The following is a 20,794-nucleotide window of genomic DNA, read 5'->3' as shown; positions in this document are numbered from 1 at the left end:
TGTTTAGGCCACTTTAAAGGCATTTTTGGATTAACAATGTGTGATCAAAATGAAAAGCATGACCATTCAAGAGCAGATCTCAGGATTCCTCACACAGACTCAAGAAACTTACAAGCAACCAACTGACTTTCTCCAGAGAACTTTCTCCAGAGAACTTTCCATTAGTCATTTGCATGACTTCAATGAGATATTAGTCAAAGAGACTTGATACCACATGGAATGAATCATTCTCGGTTCGGTGAAGTCTCTGAGGGGTACTGACAAGCAATCCACTTCTTTGTTTCCAAGTAAGGATTTATTTATGTGTAAGTTCAGGAAGGACAGAAGATGACTAACACTTTACAACAAACTGAGACTTGAATCAGAGAAATAGCAGGTACCCAAAGACTTGTGAGGATGGAGAGTATGAGGATAGTGACTCTCTATAATGTAAGTGCTTTGATTTCTCTGACCTAGGATTTTCTTGTTTCTGTTTCACCACTGACTGTCTTGTCTTACCATTGTCTGTGAAAAAACTAAACCCCCATGTCCTGTAGCTTCTCTTTTAATCTGACCAGCTGCCTCACCAGACCAAGAAGGTTTAAATCGACTTCATGTGTTTGCTCCCTTTACCTCGTTGAGATGTCTGAGAAGTTTGTGGTATGATACATTAGAAATTCAAAAGATAAAATCATCCATAAATTATAGGGTTAAGAGCCTAGCCAGGAGCTAAAACGATTGTGCAAAGCTGTGTTTTGGATCTCAAACTCTGGAGCTAGAAAAACCACTTCTATTTACAAAGCTAGCCCTATGGTACCACTACAGGTTTTTTAAATTATGAAATGATTATTTATTTATTTACATCAAGATAAGTGTACTATTTATCTCCTTTATCTATTTCATCCATTCCCCTCACAAAACTCCCTCTGGCAACCACCAGTTTGTTCTCTGTATTTAAGAGTTTGTTTTGCTTTTTTGTCTTTTCTTCTCTTTGTTCATTTGTTCTGTTAATTTTTTTCTTAAATTCCACATATGAGTGAAATCATATGGTATTTGTCTTTCTTTGACTGACTTATTTCACTTAGCTTAATACCTTCTAGGTCCGTCTATGTTGTTGCAAAAACTGCAAAGCTGAGTAATATTCCATTGTGTGTGTGTGTGTGTGTGTATGTGTGTACACACATCTTCTTTATCCATTCATGAGGATATTTACATAATTTACTTAATAATTGAATAAATTGACATGTATTGAATATTGCATAATTGCTAAACCTAAAATCTAGAATAGGATTCATTCATTCAACAAATACTGATTGCTATGACATATTTGACTCTGTTTACTGATGAAATAGAGATGAATAAAACAATGGCCCATGCTCTCAACAAGCTTATGAGGGGAAGGAAAATGTATAACCAAAAGGAACAAATACTCTGATATGATAAAGTGTGAGAAGGAGGCAGAAATAGCATAAAGGAAAGAGCTTTTAAGCCTTGGGTGTCAGAAGTTGTAAAGAGAGGGTCTTGCAGAAACAGATAGCTGAGCTGGTTAAAAGAGAAATAGGAGGGCACCAGGCAGTCCTTAGTGCAAGGGCAAGTGGAGCGATGGGTGGCACAGGGATTGCTTGGGGCAAAGAAAACAGCAGGCACAAATGTAGGCATGAGATAGTATGTTGTCCTACAAAACTCAGAGTATTATTGGCGAGTTAGGTGATGAGGTAAGGAGGTGTCAGGTCTGATGGGAGCAGATACGGCCAGAGGTCACCAGCTGGTCAAGGCCATTTGTACCACTCCCACACTCATGCCCAGCCTTGATCGACCTGTCAGTGAGATGCCAGGGAAAAGTTTTCAGATGAGACATGATCAGACTTGCATGATGGATAGATGGATGTCTCTGGATGAAAACAAAATGAGGAACTATGGTGATGGCATGTAGATTATAGTCTGGTTAGAAATGTTTCTCTCCAGTGTCATTTCAATCTTTGAATTCATATTGAAGACTACTAGTTAAGAGCAGTAGCCTTTTTTTTTTTTTTTTAAATCCTTCAAACTCCATGCCAATTGCTAATGATGTCAGCAGCAATGACCTGGTGTGTGCAGGGCGTGCTGGAGAGGGAGAGGTTAAAACTGCCACCACCACCCCTTTTCTCACCCATTCCTTCAGCTAGCCCAAAGAGACATTTCATCTAAGTCAACACATTGTGCTCTGCTCTGACAAGTCAGCGTCAAGCCCAGGCTCTGAGCTCCCCTTTCCAACCTACTTGCGCTCTCAGAAACCCTTCTAGTATGCAAATACTGAAGCATCCCTGAGTATCAGCAAATGACTCACAGATGATCCTTTGATTCTTCCAGACCTTAGAGGTCTTGGGATGCCTTCTTGTGTGGGGTCTTTTGAGAAACCTCTCTCAGAACCCCAGTGGTCTACAAATGGCTAGGAGAAGCTCCTGCACGTGGGACCTGGGGAGAGAGTTTCCATTTCTCAGTGATTAGTACCATTGTCCCAGAAAATGGCAACAGATGGTTTGGTCATTGGCTAAATCTTCAGCTGAATTTCCCAAGAGTACGAGCAGGTATGACCTGCCACATAATCATAGTTTATCTGAAAAGCCAAGAGCCTAGAACAGCCCCAGTTTACAGTACTAATGATCATATGTAAAATCAGAGTGAATTTCCTGCAGTACTTTTTAAAACATAAAATTAATAGCTACACATCAATACTTTCTTTTTATCATACATTTAAATAATTTTGGTGAGGCACAATATGATTACTTTGATTTAACTTTTTGAGTCTGTAAATACCGTTGTCATTTTTTCTCTCCTTTTTTTTTCCTTTTTCACGTTTATTTTCTGCTTAGCTATTGCCAAATGGTGGATTGTTCATGAGAATTAAAACGACTTCCTTGCTTGAAAAATTAGCATTAATTCATCAATTAGGTGGAATAAACAGATCCTGTCCTTCTTTCTCATCTCACTCATAGAGTTGCCAGATTTAACACGCAGAAATACAGACAGCTTAGTTAAATTTGAATTTCAGATAAACTACGAATAATATTTCAGTATAAGTACATTCCATGTAATTTTGAGACATATTTATACTTAAAAAAATGTCTTGTTTTCTTTACCTGAAATTCAGATTTACCTAGGGATCCTATATTTTATTTCACAACCCATTCACAAAGATCTGAATTTTATTTCATAATATTTTGGTTAGGATATCTAGCCTGGTGGGGGGGCAGCCTTCCACCCAGATTCATAGAATGAAGTATGGAGAAGTAGCATGTGGTTCAATCAAAAATAATTTGATGTCAGGAGGATTGTTATATAGCCATTGAAAAGGACATTTTATGGTAAGTATAGACTAACATGGGAAACTGCACGTTATAGGCTAAATAAAAAAAGCAAGATGCACAATTACATAATAGTAAATCATAAATAGTAGTAAAATAATAACATCTAGCCTTTTGAGAATGCTAATTCATAACAGGCATGTTCTAACCATTCTTTGTATTAATATTCACAATTTTATGTGTAGGTACTATTATTATCCCCAGCATGAAGATAAAGAAACTGAAGTCCCAGAAATTGCTGACTAAATATTATATTTTCACATATATACATATATTACCTTATATGGATACATAGATACATAAATATATGTTACCAAAAAGCTACATGAGCAGAAAAAGACTAGAAGAAAACATAACAAGCTGTAATGTTCATTATTTGGGGTAAGAATATAGTGATTTCTAAAATCTTATTCGTGCATTTTCTGTATTTTCTCCAAGAGCATACATTGCTTTTTAAATAAAGCAATAAGATAATTTAAATGGAAAAATATTATCTAATTAGAAAATTTTATCCCCATTTTTTAATGCCCTTGTTACCTGCCTGCACCATATATTACAAAACTAGTTTTGAGGGGTTATGTATGTTGCTATAATTTTAAACCACCCGAGTGTTCACCAGGTAGATAAAGGCCTCCATCTTTTAAATTGAGGACCCCTCAGCAATCAATTGATGTATTCAATGCCGTGATCCCAAGTGGTCACTGAACATTCTGCTAGATGAAATAGGAAATGGATCTGCAAATAGAGAGAGAGAGATGTAGTTCTGGGGGCTTTTTTTGTGGACATTGCATTAGATGGAGCAATCCTGGCTTCATAACCAGCAAGGAGAAGGAGAGGCAGGTTATCCATGCCTTCAAGTCATTTCCTCAACTTGCTTCTGAAGAAGCAGTCCCTTCAGAGACTTATAGGCTCATCCTAAAAGTTATAAAACAAACAGAGAAAGACAAATGTCATATGATCTCTCCGGTATGTAGAATCTAAAAACAAAAACAAAAACAAGGTCAAAGATACAGAGAGCAGATTGGAGATTGCAAGAGGCAGAGATTGGGAAGTGAAATGTTTTCTTTCTTCTGTCCTTCCTCCTTTCCTCCTTCTTTCTTCCTTCCTTCCTCCCTCCCTCCCTCTTTCTTTCTTTCTTTCAAAAAATTAGCTGACGGCCATACTACCCTAAATGTACCCAATCTTGTTTAGAAAAACTAAGTAGACTAAAACTAAAAAACTAAAAACTAAAAACTAAAAAACTAAGTAGAAATTTAAAAAAAAATAAAAAGATAAGGTGAGGTACTTGTTTTGGTGTTGGTGCCCGTATGTCAGGGAGAGGGCTTGAGAAGAGCAGGAAGCAGGGTTCAAGATAATCCTGAGCTGAGATGTTTCCAATGGCTCTTATGTCATCACTAATAAGACAGTTGTTTTTATAGGAGGCTGTCTCTAGCAAAAATAAGCTTCTGGCTTTTACTTTAAAGGAAAGATGCCAGCATCTAAGCTCATCTTTTAATTGCCTTATACACAATAGAAGAGGTTGTTAGTATAGTGAACAAGCCAGAACAGGGATGGGGAAGCCAACTGTTCTCTATTCCTACCATGGAAAGTTCACTGGGAGGTGTGGTTCAAAGCCAACCAGAGGATGCAGGAGATTGGAGAAGATTTCCCTTTCCCTTCAGACCCACAAGCAAAGTACATTGCCTTCTTTCCTTTGCAAAGCAGACACCGAGTACTTCTCAGAAAGATGCTACAAAGACGCTTCAGCCTAGAACAAGAGTGAGTCATGGTTTGTACAACTCAGTGGCGCTGCCAACCCGCCTCTGCTATCCCTCACAGTTTTTGTTTTCTTGGTATGATAATTAGTTGTTGGCATTAGGAATGTATCTTCTGAGGAAAAAATTGGGGCACCTGTTATTTCTGGAATGAGTGTTCCATGCATTCTATTGAGGTAAGCTATCTACTCACAGTCCAAGTGCTGACCACATGTGGTCACCTAACCCAGAGCTCCATTGTTCTCATGCTTTGTTTTTATCAGTCCAAATAACAAACATGATTTCCAGCCACCATCTTCTACCTTCCGCTGAGATAAACAGAGAGCAAGCTATTCAGGAAAAGCAAGAGTTTCTCAGTTTCCAAAAGCTTGAAAATTATCATCTAATGGTTCTTAACTTCAACTACCCATTAGAATCACCTTGGGAGCTTTTTGAAAAATACCACTGCTGGGGCCCTACCCAAGCAGGTTAGACAGACTCTCTGGGAGTGGGGCCAACCATGGCACTGGTGGTTAAAGCTCCACAATGATTCTGCTGGAGGGTGGAGGCTGAGAACCACTGATCTCATCCATCCAGGCCCTTCCTAATGAAACAGACCCAGAGGGGCTGATGGACTGTCCCAAGGTCTCATAGCTTGTTAGGCAGTGTCCCCTTCTTTGTTTGTCTTGATCCAGACTATGAACTCTTTGAGCACCTGAACCATGATGATAACATTTAAATCCACAGTGCCTACCCCAATAAATGTCTGATGAGGTCAGAAAGCCTAGAAGGAAAGGATGGACCAGACCTGGTCTTTCCTTTGTCCCATGGACTCTTAGAAGAAAAATCATTATTAAGACAAATTACTACAAGATTTTTAGCTCTAAAACTAAGTCACTAAATATCAGATTCCCCAAAACTTATGATTCATCTGTTTCTGGAAAAATGCTATGAGTCAGACTGCCCCCCACCAAACCCCAAACCAAATGACTTTACCCTAATTAATCCAACTTTTTTAAGCTAAGTACTTGACCTTGTTCCACACCCCCTGCCTCACTAAATTCTCATTTTGTAGAGTCTCCTTAATTTCCCCTGTTAAACTTGACACTTTCAAATAAATACCACTCACAATGGCATGTTTTTCTTCAGTATGAAGATTTCAGAGTGAAGAGAACTATGGGAAGTCTGTGCTGTAATTAAAGAGGCATAAGACTTGAGCCTGACAGTTGGCGAGACCTCAGGCACTGAGTTCAGGACTGTTCTGTGGCTATACATCTTTCTCCAGGAAGTCAGATGGAATTCAGGAGAAATCGAGCCAGTGTGTTGAGTTATAAGGGCTCAGAATTGGAGCACGGGTGTCCAAGGCCGTAGAACTGTGGGACAGATATTGTGGTACCTATGTCCTCACCCTTGGAACTACAGAGCACACAGTCCAGCCTTCCAAATGCCTACAACTCTGCCCGAGGGAATTCTCTGGGTATACCCCTGGGACAGACTGAAGTACTTGAGAATATCTTCCCACCACCACCCCACCTCCATGGTGGTCTTCAACCCAAAACTAAGTAGAATTGGGGTCTCCATCTCCCATCTCCCTCACTCCAAGGCTTGTGTTGAGTTTCTCATGGGGTTCTGGACCAGTTGCCCTGTAGTTACCTGCCTGCTACCTTATCTTCTTTTAGCTGCCTTCTCTTCCTGTACCCTTTCCCACTTCCTTGCTGGTCGTTTCCTCACCTTATCCCCCACATAATGAAATCCTGTGTCAAGGTCTGATTCTGACAGAACCCAAAGAAGACAGTCGCCTTGTCAACTTAGAGTCCTTTGATTTGAGAAAAGCTATTTAACTTTGAGAGTCATTGTCCTCAAATGTAAATTAAGGAAAAGATTTGGGAGCCTCACTTGGTCAGAGCAGGTGAAGAGCTGCTTTCTGTGGCTGCCAAAGCCCTCCCTGACCAGCCCTTTACCTCCTGTCTCCTTCTGGCCCTCAACCCTTTGGGTCCAAGTGCTTCCTCCCCCAGGCTCCTCTTCAGCCACTGGGAGTTCCTTTGAATTCCTGCAAGTGCTGCGTTCCCACTTGTCTTTGGAACTCTCACTCAAGCTGTCCCTCTGCCTGGAACACTCTTCTTCCTTCTGTTTATTTGGCTCACTCCTACACATCCTCCAGCTCTCTGCTGAAATGTCAATTCCTGTAGGGAAGCCTTTTCTGACGCCTAATCTCGGAACGTGCTTTAGTTGTGTGCTACCAAATATAGTGTTCCCGTCGTCACATTTGGCATACATTACAGTAATTTCTGTTTACTTCCTCAAGTCCACCTCACTCCTCATCCACCATCACCACTGGCTATTATGCTCCTTGAGAAGAGAAACTCAATTTATCTTGCTCTCCACTCCATTCCTGACACCTAGAGCAATTTCTATACATAGTGGGTACTTAGTAAACAATTGTTGAATAAAATAAACACTTGTTTACTAAATATTAAAGGGTTTGGAAATAGACCTTAAAACAATGTTTCAGTCAGGGCTCGGTCTCAAATGGTTGGCACCCAAGGTATGGCTGTTCTCCTTCAGCCTGTGTACTTGAAGCCTTGGGGAAAAGGGTGTGTAAAGGATAGAGTTTCCCTTTAACTTGAGAACAGCTTTATCTTTTTATCCTAGTGTGGGCTATCATTATTTTTAACATGAAAAATTTTAAAGTTGGAAAGCACTGTGTTAAAATAATCTAGCTCTGTACTTATAAAAAAGAAAAAAGTGGAGTTAAAATCTGGAAAAGAAAGTTGAGTAGCAAACACCGAACATGAACAATGCTTGGAAGCAGAAGTCACCATGTTTATCAACTGTTAAGGACAATGCAGCCTTCTTAGGTGTGGGCCTTTCTGACATTCCTTTAGACTTGGTGGCCTGATAGGCTTTATCTCAAAAATCCCGGGATCTTCCAGGAATGGGACCAAGCACAAGGAGCAACTCTCAGTTTTTTCCATCCACCACATGTCTTAGAGTAAAGTCTGAATTCCTTAGCAAGCATAGAAGCCTCCCTGGGGCCCGGCACTGCCTACCTTTCTCTCCAGACTCATCTTCCTCCATATCCTGCCACAAGCCTTCCTTGTGTATTTATTTGCAGGCATGTTTCAAATCTCTGTGCTGTGGCTCAGCTATTCACTCCAAGGCAGACTCCTCCCTACTCTCCCATCCTTCTGTCACTAAGTTTTGCTGGGTGACTCCTTTTATCCTCGGAGACTCCACTCAAGCCCCAGGGCAGCATTCTCTGAACTTCTAGAGTGGAGTTTCCACTTTGGTTTCTACTATCACCTGTTTTCTTCCAGCACATTTAAGTGTTGAAAATATTGGTTTGCTGTGTCCCACTGACTCCACCCCCAACCACTTTATGAGTTTTTGGAGGACAGGAACTATGTCTTGTTTGTACTCTCAAGTCATCTTTGTACTCTCAAGGCCAAGCACAGGGTCTGCCATTGAAGAGGTATTCAATAACTGTTTGCTCAAAGATGCTAAACAGTGTGATCATTTTTGTGTGATCTGGCCTTTGCCTGACTTAAGAATAGTAGGCAAACTTTAACAAATTGCTGATGATTGATGATTGACCTATAATTTTAAAAGTTTTGGCATGTTCAGTTTAAGTACTGGTCAATAAATTGTGCACAGGTTGGAAAAAGGAAATATCTCAGATTTTTAAAAAAAATTATATAATGTGCACAAGTCTCTCATCTTGAATGCCGTGATCACAGACAACAGTCCTGGCGTGAAGCACCTGGGAGAAGGGAAACGTTTCAGGCATTGAGCTCCGGGTAGCAGCTGGCTATTCCTCAGGTTCCTCACGTATGCAAATGTGTGGCAAGTACAATTGTATGTTGATAACTCCTAAGAAATCTGTTTTCTATTTTAATAAAACTGAATAGTAGTAGTCCTTTGTTAAGATGAATGAAATCTGCAGTTCTGCTTTGGAATTCATTCCAGAGGGAGGGGTCATCCAAAAGGCTTTGCTCCAGCTCCACCCTGCTGCCTGCACCAAGAGCAACTGTGGTGAGAGTGTCCACACCCAGGGTCAGGAAGAGGTGGAGCCACCAGCCAGGGAGGCTGAAGCAGGATGCAGAGCCCCTGGAGACCGGCGGCTGCCGCACCACTACCCTTGTGCTAGGCTTGCAGTATAGGATGAGGTCTCCCGAGGTTGGGTTTCTGGGGCTCTAGCTTGTTTGGACCTTTGGCACACTTCCCACATCCCCTGCAAACCATAATAGCTGCTATTTATTCAGCTGTTGTTAGATGATGTCCTGCACATTTGCATAAAACTTACTGTCCCTCTGCAGGTGGAGTAACAAATAATTTTTTTAAAATATTTTATTTATTTAAAGAGAGAGAGTGTGTGTGAGCATGGGGAGGCATAGAGAGAGAGGGAGAGAATCTTAAGCAGACTCTGTGCTGACTGTGGAGCCCGTCTCGGGGCTTGATCCCACAACCCTGAGATAGTAACCTGAGCTGAAATGAAGGGTCTGATGTTTAACTGACTGACTCGCCCAGGCACTCCAACAAGTAATTTTAGAAATAACTTTCCCAAAGTTGGTGAGTAGTAGTGCTATGTTAACACCTGGGGGTCCTATCTCTACTCATGATGATCGATGCATCAAAACTATGATAAAACTTATAGCCTAGATGTGATTTACATGAATTAGCTCATTATATTCCCACAAGAACATTTTTAGGAAAGTGGTATCCTCCTCTTACTGATGAGGATATTGAGGCAGAGAGGAAGTATGGAGAAATGTACCTCTAGGCACCATGTAGTGTAGTGAGGAGTAGGGAACAAGTTCATCTCCTGTCTTCTGATTCAGAACTCCGTCTGTCCCTTTACACACAGACACACACAGACACAGACACACACACACACACACACACACACACACGCACACACACACACACACAGAGACATGCTTTACTTCTGGTTAAAAAAAAAAAAGAGAGAGAGAGACAGGTGAGAAAAGGACTAGTGAGGAGCCGGATGTGTAATTTACATAACACAGGTTCTTCATAAACATGCCAGATGACATGAGAAGTAAATTATAAGATCACTCACCAGTAATGGAACTACAAGCTAGGAGGTCTAGTAGACCCCCAAATTGGCTCACAATAAGGATGACTTGAATTCTGCCCTAGTTTCAATCCCACTTTGCTCTAAAGTATAAACTACAATTATGAAAAGACAAAGGTGTTTGCCATGTTAGCTCCACAAATAAAAGCATTCAAACAGAATTCTCTGAGGGCAACAAGAAATGTGGCTTCAAAGGAAGACAGGTTGTCTCTTGCCATGGCATATGACATGAGCTCTCCTGACATCTGAAGCTCTCTAACGTCCTCTCAGTCTGAAGGCTCACCCATCACTGCACTGTGGCAGCAGGAGTGTGGTTGAGATTAGAGTTTGAAGAAGCTTTGTAAAAATGAGCTACTGGTCTCATGAGACCTGCTGAGGGGGTGAAGTGCTTAGGGATGAAAAAGGTCACCGTCACCCAGGAAACAACAAGGTTGGCTCCTACCACTTGCCTTAGTGTGATAGCTGTTCCTCCTGGATTAACATCACATTGATTGATGATGCCAGTTAAAAGCCAAAGCATGCTGAGAGCTGACCTCCTTAAAAGATTGCAAAGTTATATAAATCTAATAAGAGGCATAAGAAAGGAGGCATGACACAAAAAGAGTTTCCTTGCTACTCTGGTTGTTAAGGATTTGCATTAGAATGAGGTCAGGTCATCACAATTTCTGTTTTAATTTGTCAATAGGCAGTCATGAATTGTAGTCACTGGCTGCCATCTCCAACTTCCTAGGCACCAAGTGGCGTATCCTTTTACAGTATTAGAGAAACTTCCGGTCCTGCTGGAATGGCTTTGTACTCTATTTCCAAACAAGAACATAATGTACATAGAAAAAAATAGGTCAATATTTAGCTTCAGCATCTTCTGGCAATAGTTTAAACATGGAGTGGATGTAAATTTACCTTGACCCAAGGCTCATCATATGTCTCTTGCTATTATAAATATATCAGAATCATTGAAATTCTGGAAAACTCAGTTTTCTGCTCACACAGTAGCCTTTACATACCATAAACTAGCTCAGGGACTTTGTCGTGATGATTTACCTATTAGAATACTTCCCCAGGGAAGTATCTTCTCCATGGGCCGCCTCAGGCCTTCACTCAAAGTCACCTTCCCAGAGAGATCTTTCCTAACTATCCTTTTTCAATTTAAGCTGTCCATGACAGCTGACCCTGTCAGTTTCCATGCCCCTTTCCTTATTTTCTTTTTCTCCATGATCTGCTTTATTTTATACCTATTTACTTTGTTTCTTCTCTAGCTGCCGCTACTAAAATCTAAGCATCGTGAGACCAGGGATTTTTCTCTATTTTTTTTCCCTATTGCTAAAATCCCTGTTTATAGATGAATTCTTAGTGCATAGTAGTCATTTAGTAAATTTGTGTTGAAATGGATGGGTGGGTGGATGAATAGATGCACGGATGGGTGGACTGATGGATGGATGGACGGACAGATGGATGGATGATCACTGGATCTTTCAGCTGGCTGGAATCTGACAAAGAAAGTACAGCTCCAAAAGTAAATAAAGGACAAGCTTATTTCTCAGCTTTTCTCTCTCTGCGTGTTGGCAGTTGTTAAACCATCTGCCATACAAGCCAGCTCTACCATTTCAATCCTAAAACCCTGTGTTAATTACATCACTACATGGTATTTCTTCACTTATCCAGGATAGCCATGCGGTGATAATTTTTTTAGACAATCCTCAAAGAATAGTATTTTATGACTTCATTAAAAGAAGGGATTAAGGTGGTTGCTGAAGTTGTGTCTGTGGGGAAGTCTCAAGTCTTCATGTGTGGTTAAACATAGTAACTGCCTCGTAGGACGAACTCTATGTAGGTTAGGAGTCCAACTGTCAGAGGCATTTTTTATGCACTTGCAAACTATTCTAATTTACCTATTCTAAGTGCATTAAATGCTAATTCTTATACCTGTTTTTTTCTGTATGTACAAAGGACACTGTGGCCACCGATGTCTTCACTCAAAGGGGTATTCCCAATTGGTTCTGTTGGATCTTACTTTGATCAAGGGTAGTGTGTGACATTCCTCCATTTCGTAACTTATCCATGCCCCCTTAGCTCTGTTAGAGGTGAGGTAGAAGATAAACATGGAGTTTAGCACCAAAAGATGGTGGGTAATCCATAGGCAATAAACAGGAGGGTAAAGAGAAGGCCATCGTCCAAAGGCTCTTGGGGGTCCCCATTAAACAGTAACCTATGTCAAATATGCTTCCATTCAGCTCCCTGGTCCTGGAGGGGAAGGTCCTTCTTTTGCTACTCACCTCTTTCTTCTCTTCCCCTCTATCCATCAACCCTCCCCTCTCCTTTCTCCTGATACAGTTTTATTTAAATAATGAAGTACAAATCTTCTCCATGTACCCTAAAATGTTCCCACTTAAAATGAAGTTTTCTATGAGCCTTTGTGTTTGCTTCACTGAGACTGGAAGGGGGGATGGGTATGATCACAGGGAAAAGAACACCTAGAAAATGTGCAAATTAATATTTCAAGATATAACCATTATGCCTGCTGAATGAAATCCTCCACATCCTTTACTCTGAGGCCCACTTCTTGCTTGAGACCTGTTCACTCTACCCCACCTGGTATAGATTATTCCCTCTTCAGAAGCACCATGTCTGCACCACTCATTTGTCCCTCTTGTTCACACTCGGTCTTGTTATCATTTTTATTCTGTTGTGCTCTAATATCTTCTAAATTCATTTTTTTTCTCTCTTTCATGTTATCAACTCCTTTAGAACAAGGAAAATTCCTAAAAAATATTTTACAAGCCTGTACCTTATGCACAACAAGTATTCAACAAAAATCTGCTGATGGATTGATCAAATCCCAATCAGAAGCATCTGCAAGATACAACTGACTAAGGGTGGATGCGGGGGAGGGGAACTGGTCAACATGAAGCAGTGTTCTGCAACTTGAGGTAGGGAAGCCCTCCTGTCCTAAGTATTATCACTGGAAGTTCTGACCCAAAACGCAAGGTAAGGGTTGCATAGTCTAAACAAGCAAAGTGACAAACTCAAGGAGAAAGTTTATATTGATGATGATGATCATCATCAAGATTTGATTATTAACTATGTTCCAGATCTTCTTCTAGATCCTTTACACATTTGAACTAATTTAATCCTTAAAATAAATACCCACATGATCTACACTCACGGAGAAAACATTCATGTATACCTGAAGAGAATGGGCTCAATATGAAAGAGCAGAACAGAAATGGAAAAGGATTAAGTTTTCGAGTTAGTATTATTTTCCCATTAAAGTCTCAATATTCACCCCAGGGAAACAGCATACTGCATAATATTAAGGGCATTTGCATTTTTTGTAGTGCTCTAAACCTCTCCATTACCAAGGGAAAGGATTTCCACTCAATTAGATCACAAAGTAGAGGATTATGCGGTTTGAATCTCAACATGTGAGAGACCTGAAGACATTGTGCATAGGAAAATCTAACTGAGGGCAAGAAGGGCTATGATAGGTGTTACCACTGTGGCCGTGACCACCAAGAGCAGTGAGGTGCTTCTCTTCCTTTGTGCCTTCATAGGGTTGAATCGAGGGATACCACTCATTTCCAGCAGAAATGAGTCATGCATCCTCAAATTGGATGTGGCTAGCTGAGTCTAGAGGGTGTCAGTCTTTGAGTTGCACAGCGCCAAATGTCAGGACATTGTTTACTTAGAATGGAAATTAAATCTTTGAGCTGGGACAAGACTGTGGAGAGACAGCAGGTTGATTTGTCATGGTAGGAAAGAGTAAAACACAGTGTTTCCTCATAAAACATATTAAAGATGTAAATTCGGGCAGGAAAAATCCTGTTGTTATTACTTCTTATTAAGTGTCATTGTTTAATCTGAATTCTTCTGGGAAATTTGAATTTGCTGAGTTTGCGTTAATAGGATTCAATGGAATAAAGAAAAGTTGAAGGAAGTAGTATTAAATTCCCAACCTGGTTGGGTTGTTGATGTCTCTTTAGACCAGGGTAAATATGATATCCTATAAGCTGTCATTTTATTCTCTCCTTAGACTATAGTCATAAAATTATGGTCAGTTTGGGTGTTTCATTTTCTGAATGAGGATTTGCTGACTGGATCATTTGATAAAGTCATGGACTCACTAGGACAAAGAGTCCTTATGAGCCCCTTTGCTCTCACTGCCACTCACTGTACCCCAGTGTACTCACACTGCTGGTCACAAGGAGAACCAGAGGAAAGAGTGTGAAGGAAGCAGCGTGGGGTTGATACTCAACGAACAGTTCTAGAATGAACAATGTTCAAAGTCACAGCCTCAACTGTCACTTGGCAGCAGTTATCCATAAATGTCCTTCTTCAGCTAAATTTGATTCTTCCATACTGTAGAATGGATCTGAGGATGAAGCAGTAGGAGTCTCAATGGTATGAAACTAGTCGTTTACATGTGTAACTAATATGAGTTTTTCCACTGAGGTGAATAAATGTCACCACCCATGGGAGATTCAAAATTAACTCCTATAAACATCACACACAAACACACACACACACACACACACACACACACACACAGAGGGAAGGTTCCAGATCTATAGAATACCCCATCCCAGGCTATGCTATGTGCAAACCTGTCTAGCCTGCACTGCCCAGGGCCCAACCGAGAAAAACAACTGATTTTCTGTTTCAAATTGGTTCCCCAGAGCCCAGAAGCATCTTTCTTCCTCCTTCTTTGGGGTGGAGAACATGAAAGAAAAAGCTATCATATATCCTCTGAGACAACAAAGAACCTAGAAGGAGATTCAGAAGGCTAGATCCAGCCTACAGAAAATCTTTTTGTCTCATAGAGAGTTAAGTTAAAAATTTGGTAAGTTTTACATAAATATATGGTTTTCAGCTTTTATTTAGATGGTGATAGACAATATTCAATCACAATGGTGACATACTCCTAGTAGACTAAAAATATATAACATAGCATGTAGAGACTTACAAATAGAAAGCTTTTTATTTTAGGTCTTTTCTTATTCCTTAAGACTTCATGTTTGTGCACTATCTAGAGCACCTTGCAATAAAACATAGATTTGTATTACATTTTATAAGCCTTTCAATGGTCCATTTCATTTATAAAAATAGTGCACAGTGGATCAAAATAAGGCTATTACACTTTAAGTATACTTTAAGCCCTTCCCGAAAAGTTAAAATATTGGTACTCTGTTCAGCCAAAGCTGAAAAGGAATTCTGGGCAGAACTCTAGTAAAACCCTATATTAAAAACTAAAAATAGAAATATCAAATGATAGGCTAGATAAGGAATAAGTATTTTTAAAATATAAATAAACAAACATAGGAATTTTAGAACGTATTGGTCTTCCCCCACTCTGTTCAACAGCTTTGGTTCAAATGTCAAGTCTGTACTTCAGTGACAAGATAGTGTGGAAGGAAAAGCCAAATCAAATGAGAAACACAGTCACTAAAATGTGTTCAATCATTTACAATGTCTGACATTTCACAATTCAAATGATTTTTGGTTGCACATAACTTTTCCAAGTAGCCAGCTTTTTTTCAGAATGTTATTATATTTTTAACTAAAAATTTATTTTTCCCATTCCATCTGGAAAGTCTCAACTCTTCATTCAACTCCTGACAAATCTCTGTCCTTGAGGAACTGATGGGAAATTTTCATGAAAAGTCTTAGGACTCAAATTCACTCAAATTCTTAATCACTACCTGGTTGGATGACTTTATCTCTTTTGATTAAGAAGGTTACTGATAAGGAGAGGCTGTTTGACTGATTTTGTAATCAGTAATGGAAAAAAACTGAAAAGGATGGTCACCAAAAAGAGTAACTACAGCTCTTCACACAAATTCTGTTGCATAGACTGTTATAAAAATAAACATTGGTAGCTAATGACTGAGTCTAAAGAAAATGAGTCAGAACCTAAAGCAATATGACAGATACTTAGGCCTGAACTCAGAGCCTAAGGGATAATTGGATTGTCAACATAGATTTACTATCCTATTGTTTGATGGATACATTTTACTGTATTTTCTATTCTAATTTTCTGTAGATTTCATATATACTTATGATTGGCTCAATTCAGAATGGTGATGTCATTAACTATGATTAACTTTGGGCAAATCAGTCTCTCTCTGGGCCTCAATTTCATCATCTATAGAATGAAGTTTTGGATTGGATTAAAAAATCTTTTCTGGGGGTTGCCTGAGTGGCTCAAATTGTTAGGCATCTGCCTTTGGCTCAGGTTAGGGTTGGACCTGGCATGGAGACCTATATCCGGTTCCCTGCTCAGTAGGGAGCCTGCTTCTTCCTCTACCTGTGCCATTCCCTCCACTTATGCTCTCTGACTCTCTCCTTGTGTCAAATAAATAAAATGTTTATTTATTTATTTTTTAAGAGGAGCTATAGAGTTATGGGCGAGAGGTTGTTAGGCAAAGAAAGAGAGAGAATCTTAAGCAGGCTCCATGCCCAGGGCAAAGCCCCACTTGGGTCTCAATGGGGGTCTCACAATAGAGCTTGATTTGGGGTTTGGTCTCATGACCCTGGGATCAAGACCTGAGCAGAAATCAAGAATCAGACACTTAACTGACTGAGCCACCCAAGCGTCCCTGGATTAAAAAATCTTTAAGAAGGCTTCAAATGCCATGTTATGATCTATAATTCTAGGTGCTAAGTGGTCAAATACTATTCTTTGTAAATGTCCTAGCAGCAAGCACAGCACCTAAAATCTATGAAGTATATATACAGTGTCAGAGATGAATGGATGGTAGCTTTCAAAGGAGGTACAGTATCTGATTAAAATAATTTGACCTGTGTCCATTCGGTAAGGCACAGGACTTTAAATGTTTTCCAGCTTTGTTGTAACAAGTGCTTTTTGTAACAAGTGCAACATTGTAGAAGTTTAAAAGAAAAATTAAAGCCATCCATCTCCTGAATGAAGTAACCATTTCAACTTTTTGGTGTATAACTATCCATTCTTTCCTCTATGCTTATAGAAAAGTAAGTTATTCTTATTCATTAAAAAACATTATACAAAAAAAAATTATACATTTTTAACTTGACAATGTATTATGTAAGTTTTAAAATTCATATTTTTAATATGTATATAATTTTCTTTAGCATGATTGTATAATGCATTTAATTATGTTTCTATTTCCCCCAATTTTTGTTATTACAACCAATTTTGTAATAAGTACCCCTACATATAGAGTATTGTATACTGGTATATATATTTCCAAAAAGTTTATTCTCAGAAGGAAGATTTCCAGATCAGTGGACAGGCACATTTTAATTTTGTATAAATATTGCTAAATTATTTTCCAAAAATATTCACATTCCTCTCAGTGATACAGGAGTACCTATTCCCCAGAGTCTTGCCAGCTTTGAATACATAACTTTGAAAAAAAAATTTCCAGTCTAATAAGTGAAAAAACATATCTTGCCATTTTAAATTACATTTTTCTAACTATCAGAAATTTTGGCATTTTTACACGTTTATTTGCATGTGTTTTTGTTCTTTTGCTGTATGCCTTTACTGGTTTGCTTTTATATCCTAGAAATCTTTTCTATTAGATTATTTGTCTTTTTTTATATAAATTTGTAGGAGATTTTGTATAGGAATTAAATCAACACTTTGTCACATGGGTTGATATAAATTTTGAAAAATCTTTCTACCTATTACTTACCAAATAAGAAATATAATAATATTCATTTTGTAGAACTGATATGGAAATTGAAGGTGTATCAGTACCAAAAATAGTTTCACATTATAGAATAACTGCTAGGCCCAGAATCCTGTATCCCCAAAATTAATACGTGAAGCTCTACCCTTCAGTGGGATGGAGATAGGGCTTTTGGGAGACAATTAAATTTAGGTGAGGTCATGAGGCTGGGCCCCTCATGATGAGATTATCACTCTTATAAGAAGAGATATCAGAGAATTTGCTCTCTCTTTTCCTGCTATCATGGGAGGACATAGCAAGATGGCAGCCATCTCCAAGTCAAGAGAAGAGATATCATTAGAAACTGACCATGTGGCAACTTGGTCTTGGACTTCTAGCCTCTAATACTGTGAGGAAATACATTTCTGTCATTTAAGCCACCCAGCCCATGGTCGAGGTGACAATAACAATAACAATATACAAAACCCAACGATAACGTTGCCTACAAGAGAGCGGCATCCTTCAACTTCCTCAACAATTATTGATGCCTATTTGAACATTTCCCATCTAAATTGTTGACTGTTTCCTAACTGAGCATTGCTTTTGGCAGTAAAGGTCTACTTGTACTCATTTATTCAACATCACCCATGCTCGCAGAGGTGATGGGAAGGTTACAGGACATCTATAGCTATGGTTATAAAACACACTACTTCAAACTTAACACCATTTTATTATGTTCACAGACTCTACCTCTGCTGCACAAAGTCTCAGACCTCAGCTGAAGACCTCAAACAGCTATGTGACCCAAACACTTTGGGGCTGGAATCACTTGAAGGCTTTTCTACTCACAGGTCTGGTGCCTAGTCTGGGATGACTTGAAGGTTGGGCTCAGCTGAGACTGCCAACCAGGGTGTCTACTGTTGTCTGTCCTCTTCGAGTAGCATGTGCTTTCACAAGCTCCTGTACCATGACAGTTTTATATGGTGGCTCAGAGCTCCATGTGAGACCATTTCAGTAAACATATGGGAGCAACATGGCCTTTTATGACCTAGGCTCAGAAATCACAAGCATCACTTCCTCTGAGCTACATTAAGCAGTCATAAGCCCACTCAGATTCAAGGAGGGGAGTCATAAACCCTATTTATCAATGGGAACAGAACTAAAAAATTTGTAGCCATGTTTTAAAACCATCACCTAGAGATGTAAACTGAACCTAGAGATATAGATGTATGTACACATGTACACATGTGTAAGTGTGTGTGTGTGTGTGTGTGTGTGTGTATTAAATCCCTATGATTCTCACAACAAATCACTTGGCTATGTTGTATTATGTCTATTCCAACTTTCCTAGGGTCACATAACCAGTACATTGTAGAGGCAGGATTATAATCCATATAACCAATGTCATATGAATTCTACTAAACCATGTCAACCCCAGGGGAGACTCCATTAGTTTCAATGCTTAAAACTGCCACGCTAATAATTTTGAGTTGACACTATATTCAAAGTAGCCGATTTCCTCTGAAAACAAAAGAAGCCAGAGGAAATGAAATTGTGTTCCATTTAAATAAGCATAATTTACAAAACAGACAAACCCCAGGTAAGCTCTCAGAGACTTTCAACGTGAAGCCAATTGTGTCAAGGCATCAGCTCACCCTAAGGCACAACATTTTCTAGAATTCTAACATGTGATTTCCTGAGTGGTTTTGTTTTGTTTGCTGGAGCTGCTCCTGCTGCTGGACATATCTACCTCACTCACTCTCCCTTTCACAAGCCTCAGCTGACTTGAATCATCAGAGGAATTGACTCAGCTTTTCATTTCATGGTGAACACAGAGACAGAGCCAAAGATCATGCTTATAGAGTAGAGAAAACAAGACTCTGGTATGGGCTACTAATTTCCCTCTAGCATCTTCTCAGTCAATACCAATCCCAATAGTCTATTTCATTACCTACATGGCATGGTGAGACATCGATTGGAGCAACTTCTCCTGCCGTGGATCATTTGTGTCATACGCAGAGAAGTCACTAATGAACATTTTCTGGATAAGTCACATTGAAAGCACAATTTTCTGGCCTTGGTTAAGGAATTATATTGAACATCATCTCAAAGGTTGAGGGTTGAAATAAAACAAAGAATAATCACTAAAAATACACACACATACAAAATTACATCTTATATAAAGGCTATAAAATGCATTATCATCTATAGTCTCCACTTCATTTCTCAGTCATTCAGCAAGCAATCCGTTTCACAGATATTAATAACCTTTGCAGAATGCTCTGCTGACCTGTTCTATTCACTCCCACTGTGTACATGTGTACGTTTTGTGTGTACAAGTGTGTATCCGTATGTTTGCAGGTCCTCTATCAATGAGATGTACACAATGACAGAGTCTTGCTACAACACTGAAAATACCCTGACTGAGGAAACAGGAGATCACTATAATAAGAGTGGTCAGGCCCTTAAAAGGGATCTCAAAGGAATATATTTTCTTTAAAACAGATTACTTTTGGTGGTTCCAAATCCTTTGTATGATTTAAACAAAGGAATAGAAATAAATGCCTAAGTGTGAAGTCTGGGAGAGCTGTAAAAATCACTGTTTCTATTGAGTGAATTATCACTAATATTCAAATGAGCAATTACTAACAAATTGATTTGTCCCCTTGGACTACATGTTGTCACATTGACACAAGAAAGAAGATTTCTTTATGCCTTGTGTCAATAGAGGCTAGATCATAAATAGATTTGGTGCTTTATTATATAGCACCAATGAGAGAAAAAAACAAAGAGAGGAGGGCTGTTTGTGGCTGCCTGAGTGGGAGAACAAGCACAGTTAAAAAGCAAGTAAGAGAGAGAGAGAGGCAGCACGAATTTTTAATCAACTACTTCTCTTGAACTAAGAAACTAAATTTTATAATTCTATCTAAAGATATTTCAGGCAATAGAGATAAATAAAAGTCCATTATTTGGTGATCTAGCTAAAACTACATGTCC

The 20,794-nt window shown here is 39.3% G+C and overlaps 1 long non-coding RNA gene across 2 annotated transcripts; it reads left to right on the top strand.

Annotated features, from left to right (window-relative positions):
* The first annotated feature begins 238 nt into the window (after positions 1 to 238).
* On the top strand, positions 239 to 20,578 carry LOC125102832 (uncharacterized). Of its 2 annotated transcripts, none has more exons than XR_007128207.1 (4): positions 239 to 305; positions 12,897 to 13,078; positions 14,825 to 14,988; positions 18,541 to 20,578. It is a non-coding gene; the product is annotated as an uncharacterized LOC125102832 (long non-coding RNA). The 2 variants fall into 2 exon arrangements; XR_007128208.1 differs by lacking the exon at positions 239 to 305 and adding an exon at positions 316 to 429.
* Positions 20,579 to 20,794: the final 216 nt, after the last annotated feature.

The sequence above is a fragment of the Lutra lutra genome, chromosome 6, assembly GCF_902655055.1.
Source record: "Lutra lutra chromosome 6, mLutLut1.2, whole genome shotgun sequence".
In the NCBI taxonomy this organism is placed as follows: domain Eukaryota; kingdom Metazoa; phylum Chordata; class Mammalia; order Carnivora; family Mustelidae; genus Lutra; species Lutra lutra.
Note: the sequence above shows the minus strand (reverse complement) of the source record. Positions and strands in the feature narration are given on the sequence as shown.